This window comes from Schistocerca piceifrons, chromosome 4 (assembly GCF_021461385.2).
Source record: "Schistocerca piceifrons isolate TAMUIC-IGC-003096 chromosome 4, iqSchPice1.1, whole genome shotgun sequence".
Classification (NCBI taxonomy): domain Eukaryota; kingdom Metazoa; phylum Arthropoda; class Insecta; order Orthoptera; family Acrididae; genus Schistocerca; species Schistocerca piceifrons.
The window spans coordinates 643,231,031-643,237,118 of record NC_060141.1 but is presented as its reverse complement, the minus strand read 5'-3'; the positions used below and the strand labels follow the sequence as shown (position 1 = coordinate 643,237,118).

At 46.9% G+C, this 6,088-nt stretch overlaps 1 non-coding gene across 1 annotated transcript; it reads right to left on the bottom strand.

Moving 5' to 3' along the window:
• Positions 1 to 812: 812 nt before the first annotated feature.
• Trnat-ugu lies at positions 813 to 887 on the bottom strand. Its single transcript has one exon. It is a non-coding gene; the product is annotated as a tRNA-Thr (tRNA).
• Positions 888 to 6,088: the final 5,201 nt, after the last annotated feature.

Here is a 6,088-nt window from a genome sequence, read left to right as displayed (position 1 = left end):
TTCCTTCTGCTGTTCGTTATTATCACTGGGCTACTGAGGCTTGCAGGTTATGTGACTTACAGGAATCCCACGTAGCTGTGACACCTCAAATAAATTTTGCAACCTTAGAGACATTTATTTTCTCTTTTTACTTACACTAATAGTCACTAGGAGATCACAAGAGCGTAACACATAACTACAGACATAAAAGCATTATTATTTTCTCCAAGTAGAAGTACGCTAGTTTTCCACTTTTCGATAGCAGTTCTAGATTAAATACCATGATCCAGGTCTTTAGGAGGTCTGGGTCAGATTAAAAGTGTAACCTGAATTGGTATTTTTTCTATAGGTCTTGCGGCGGATTATATCATACGGTATGCGGAAATCTACCATACGTCCGCCTCGTTAGCTGCGCCGTCAGAGCGGCGGATAGCTAACTGAACGGGTCCGGGTTCGATTCCCGGCCGGGTTAGATGTTTTCTCCACTCGGGGACTGGTTGTTGTGTTACCGCTACGTTCGTATTGTTATAAACGACATTCTACTGCTGAGATGGCTATATGAGCACGCCACGGATGACAAGGATGGAAAGAGAGATAGAGACTACCACATCGCTCACTGTTGACTTACTCAATGAAGGTGAAAGAAGTATGCCACCTGCTTCGATGTCAAAATCATGTGCCACAAAAGCAGTTTAGTTTTGTGAGATAACGTCACGCATTACATGCTGTAGTAATCATAGCGTGTCAGTTTTGTAAATGAAATGATAATTAAATCAAGACCCTAAGCTGTTGACAGGCGTTGATATACAGCAACGGGGACAGTTGAAAATGTGTGCCCCGGCCGGGACTCGAACCCGGGATCTCCTGCTTACATGGCAGACGCTCTATCAACGTGAGCTACCGAGGGCACAGAGGATAGTGCGCCTGCAGGGATTTATCTCTTGCACACTCCCAGTGAGACCCACATTCCCAGCTTAATGTCTACCCACTACATTCGTACTGCCCCTGCCCATTATACTCATTAATCGCGGCAGACAATCTTACCGAGTCCCATAAGAAGTCGGGCAATGCGTGTGCATCCAGCGCAGAAGAGAAGGTCAATGGCCGGTTAGCCTTAACTATATGAAGATGGTATCTGTTCTTTCGGACATGTCCGAAATAACAGATACCATCTTCATATAGTTTTGTAAATCCCCGTCGCCAGTTTTGTAAAGACGAGTTGCCACTGTAGTTACGGTAGGACGAGTCTGTGAGTTCGTGAAGCGGCTTCTGGTGCAGTACCGCTAAGACAATTTCTCCCTGCCCATATTACACAGATATGCCCCCGGATGGGAGAACGAAGTTTCTACAACACTCCAACAAATTAGTATCAAAGACATACAAATGAGTTAAACGGGTTTACCTATCCTCGGAATTAGACTGCAACACTGTTTTTAATATAACACAAAGAAGGTTCTCAATGGCTAAGCGCAAATAATCATAAGTAAACTTCACAGCACATACCAATGCAATTACAACAACTGTCTGTTCACATCTAAGAGTTCACTAAACGACGTTCGAAGTCGATACCTTCATCCTCAGCGCCGCCCATGGCACTGGTGGAACTCGCGCAAGTTGGCGAGTCTCTATGGCTCTAGCACCAGCTCGCATCTTTGAAGCTGTGGTGCTTTTGTGGTCCTTTTGCCCTGGCTGTGTCTTGTTCGGACGATACAGCAGACAGTACTTTGGCTTCATGTAAACCATAAGCATCAGCTATAATATTTTCGCAAGACACGATATTCGTGCAGATTCCTCATTAGGGAAAGTAACGGATGTTTTATAAGGTCAAAAATGGTTCGAATGGCTCTGAGCGCTATGGGACTTAACTCCTGAGGTCCTCAGTCCCCTAGAACTTAGAACTATGTAAACCTAACTAACCTAAGGACATCACACACATTCATGCCCGAGGCAGGATTCGAACCTGCGACCGTAGTGGTCGCGCGGTTCCAGACTGTAGCGCCTAGAACCGCTCGGCCGCTCCGGCCGGCTTTATAAGGTGGTGGTGTGGCTACTGTCGGCTTACTACATGCTGGTACACATGACGATTTCTTATGACTTGAAAAGTCGTTGAAATACTGAAATGGCACTATGTGACACATTATGCGCTTGTTAACACTATACTCGCTGTCTGATCTGTTTCAAGTCTTCCGAGTATCTAACTGTACAAATATCCTGGTAAGTGAGTATGTTTGAGAGCTCTCAACAACATTCCAAAGACGACTGATATCGCACAGGCATATCTTTCTCTTCGCTCACTCTTTCTCTGTCTCCATTTTTCTTCCTTTCTTTTGTGCCTCATCGAAGCACTGAATACTTCTACACAGACCGGAAAACATCAATGGTCATCGACATTAGATGCTAATATATTTTATTCTTTCCACATCTAGTTCTGTTCCAAACTAACCAAACTATACTATCCTATGAAACGTACCCGGAGGCCTATAATGGATATTAATGTAGAGCGTGTCCACCATTCGCCTTTATAACTTGAACTCTGCCGGTGTAACGTTCAGTGAGGTGTATAAATGTCTGTGGAGGAATGGCAGCCCATCCTCCCTCAATAACGGAAACCAGAGGATGTACTGATGTTGGGCACTGGGGTCTGGAACTGGTCCCAAAGTGTTCCTTTGCTTTCAGGGCGGGTCTCTGGGCAGGTCAGACCGTTTCTGGTATGTTATTGTCAACAAATCATTGCCTGACAGATGTTGCTTCTTGACAAGGTCAACTGTTGTGCTGGCGCAAACAGCAATAGTTTCCAGACTGTTCCTCTACTGTACCCAAGATTGTACCTTTTTCTTAAGCGTAGCAAGAGGACCACTCCCTGACCACCCATACTACAACACCATCTCATCCGTACATCATTGTTGGCACTACACATGATGACGGGTAAAAATCTCCAAGCACTGCCAAAACCCAAACCCATCCACGGGATTGCCACACCGTGTAGCGTGATTCAGCACTCCGAATAACTTGTTTGCAGACATCCACTGTCCAGTGGCTTTGCTCGTTACAGCACCTTAGCATTCACTATATATATGTGTGTGGTTTATGAGGAGCCGTTCGACCACTGCACCATATTCAATTCCCTGCACACATTCATTCTGCTGATATGAATTTGGAACTCACGAATGATTCCTTCCGCTGAGTTCGTGCGATTTCTTACAACTGGCGTCTGCAGTGCTCGACAGTCCCTGGTCATCAGTACATGAGATCTGTCTGGTCTTCATTTACCTGTGATTGTTCCTTCGCGTTTCCATTTTACAATCATGTTACCAACAGTCGACCTGGGCAGCTTTAGAAAGTTTGAAACGTACATGATGAATTTATTACTCAGGTGACAACCAGTGACTAGTCTGCGTTCGAAATCACTAAGTTCTCCTTACCGAACCATTCTGCTATTACTGCTTCTTTACTGACTACACAGTACTCCCCTTTACCTTTTATACTGACATTTAGGGTCAATTCTGCATTACATATTGGTGTCCACATTTGTTGATGATGTTATATCAGTACAGTTTAAATATTTCTCCATTTGCGTCGTTAAAATTCACGTGTAAAACTGTACAGATTGACTTTTAACGTGTCTGAAAAAGACTGCTAACAATTCACCAATTCAAGCTTTTAACAAACTTTGTTCCGCACTTACCAGTGAGTAAATAATGTGTACAGCAATGACCTTTTACGATATCACTATACTAGGAAAAAAATTTAACGGTTCACCAAAGTTATCTTCATTTCTAATTATCAAGGCTACGGCCATTAAAACATACAAACAGTCACCTTTCTAAATCACCCATTTGGCATGCGGTGTCTGATCTCAAGTTTCTGCACGATTGGGGAGCTCATTTGGCACCAAATGGCCTGGAACTGACTTGCGCTGTTTGGTACTCGGTTTGCGTGGCACGCTAGCAGCACTGATTCACCTCATCTCCATAATGTTCTCGTGAGAAATTACTAGCTGAAATCTCGTTGTACCGTATATTTAAAGTGTCTACCCACCCCAATACTCAGACTTGTTAGTAAAAGACTGTCTCTGTTCACCCTTTTAAAGGTAGACACACCGACACTGTCCGCCTCTATTGTTTTATATTTTTTGCGCAAACTGAAGAGCAAAAGAAACTGGTACACCGGCCTAATATGATGTAGGGCCCTCGCGAGCACGCAGAAGTGCCGCAACACGAAGCGGCATGGACTAATGTCTGAAGCAGTGGTGGAGGGAATTGACACCATGAATCCTGCGCTGCTCTCCATAAATCTGTAGTAGTAAGAGATCTGTTCTGAACAGATATACTCAATAATATTCATGTCTGGGGAGTCTGGTGGCCAGCGGAAATATTTAAACTCATGAGAAAGTTCCTGGAGCCACTCTGTAGCAATTGTGGATGTGTGAGGTTTCGCATTGTCCTTATGGAATTGTCCAAGTCCGTCGGAATGCACAATGGACATGAATGTATGCAGATGATCACGCAGGATGCTTACATACGTGTCACCTGTCAGTCGTATCTAGACGTATCAGGGTTTCCATATCACTCCAATTGCACACGCCCCACACTATTACTGTGCCTCCACCAGTTTGAACAGTCCCCTGCTGACATGCAGTGTCCTTGGATTCATGAGGTTCTCTTCATATCCGTACACTTCCATCCAGTCGATTCAATTTGGAACGTCCAGGCAACATGTTTCCAGTCATCAACAGTCCAATGTCGGTGTTGAGTAAAAATCTCTCGGTGTACATGCCGCGTCAGTTCAGGAAATGTTGAGACCAGTCAAAGATAGTCTCGGCTTAAGAGTGCCGGGAATTTATACTATTCCTTGCGAATGCGGCAAGAATTACGTGGGCCAGTCTGTAAGAACCGTTGCCGACCGCTGCATCGAGCACCAACGCCACCTGAAATACAGGTATTTGGAAAAAATCAGCGGTGGCTGAACATAGCCTGCTTAACAAGCATAAGATTTTATTTGAAGAAAGAGTAATAGCCCACGCATGGAATTACTGGGATTCTGTGATCCGGGAAGCAGTCGAAATTAGACTTAGCGATAATAACTTTAACAGAGACAACGGCTATGCACTTAGCAACACCTGGAAGAATGCTCTGGATAAAGAAAAATCGCAGAGAAAAACTTCTCGCACTTTACCTCCTGATTCAAGGGATGGCGCTGCAAGCAACGCGGGATAGTAACTACATCTATGGAAGTAGAGGGCACCACTTCACTACGCGCCATATCGCTGTTGCTATGACGTATTCCAACCAATCAGAAGCCGTCCTTTGTATATAAAAGTGGGAACCTCGCTAGTTCACGACCATCTCTGGCGGTACTCCGCAAAGATACCGCCCTTCGATTGTGCCATTCCAGCACTAATCGAAGTGCTATGTTTTTCAGGTGCCAGCCAGCTAGCCAGACGAGCAGCAGCAGCAGCGGTCCCGGTCCCGGTCCCGGCCAGCAGCAGCCAGCCAGCCCTCCTGCAGCAGCAGCAGCAGCAGCGGTCCAGCCAGCCACCCCAGCAGCAACAGCAGCAGCAGCAGCAGCGGCACCGGCCCCGGCCCCGTCCGCGGCAGCGGCAGCAGCAGCTGCGGCGTTCCTGCCACCCGTCGTCGCCGTCAGCACCAGCGCCAGCAGCGTGGGACCCTGGTCTTCGTCTTCCTCCGTCTTCGTCTTCGTCTGTCCCCTGTTTTTGTCCTTTCCTTCTCGTCCTGTGCGTTTTTGTTTCTCCATGTCGTTGTGTCAGCCCCACCACCACTACCACCACTACTACCACCACAGCCATAGTTTATACTTCCCCCTCCACGGCCACCACCACCATAACATGGTGTGCCCAGTCACACCCCCCTCTTTCCATCCCGCCTCTTCTCACTCTCCCTTCGCCCTCGCTCTTTGTCGCCTCCTCTCCAGCTTCTTCCTCCTGCTCCTCTCCCTCTGATCCTTTCCCCCCACTCCCCCAGACTGTCACTGCAGCTCCAGCTAGGGTGGTGGCCCGTCGGGCCACTGCCAATGCCAAACTCTCCCCATCGCCTTCGCCGTCACCGCCACCACCGTCGCCGTCGCCGTCGCCTTCACCGTCACCATCTCC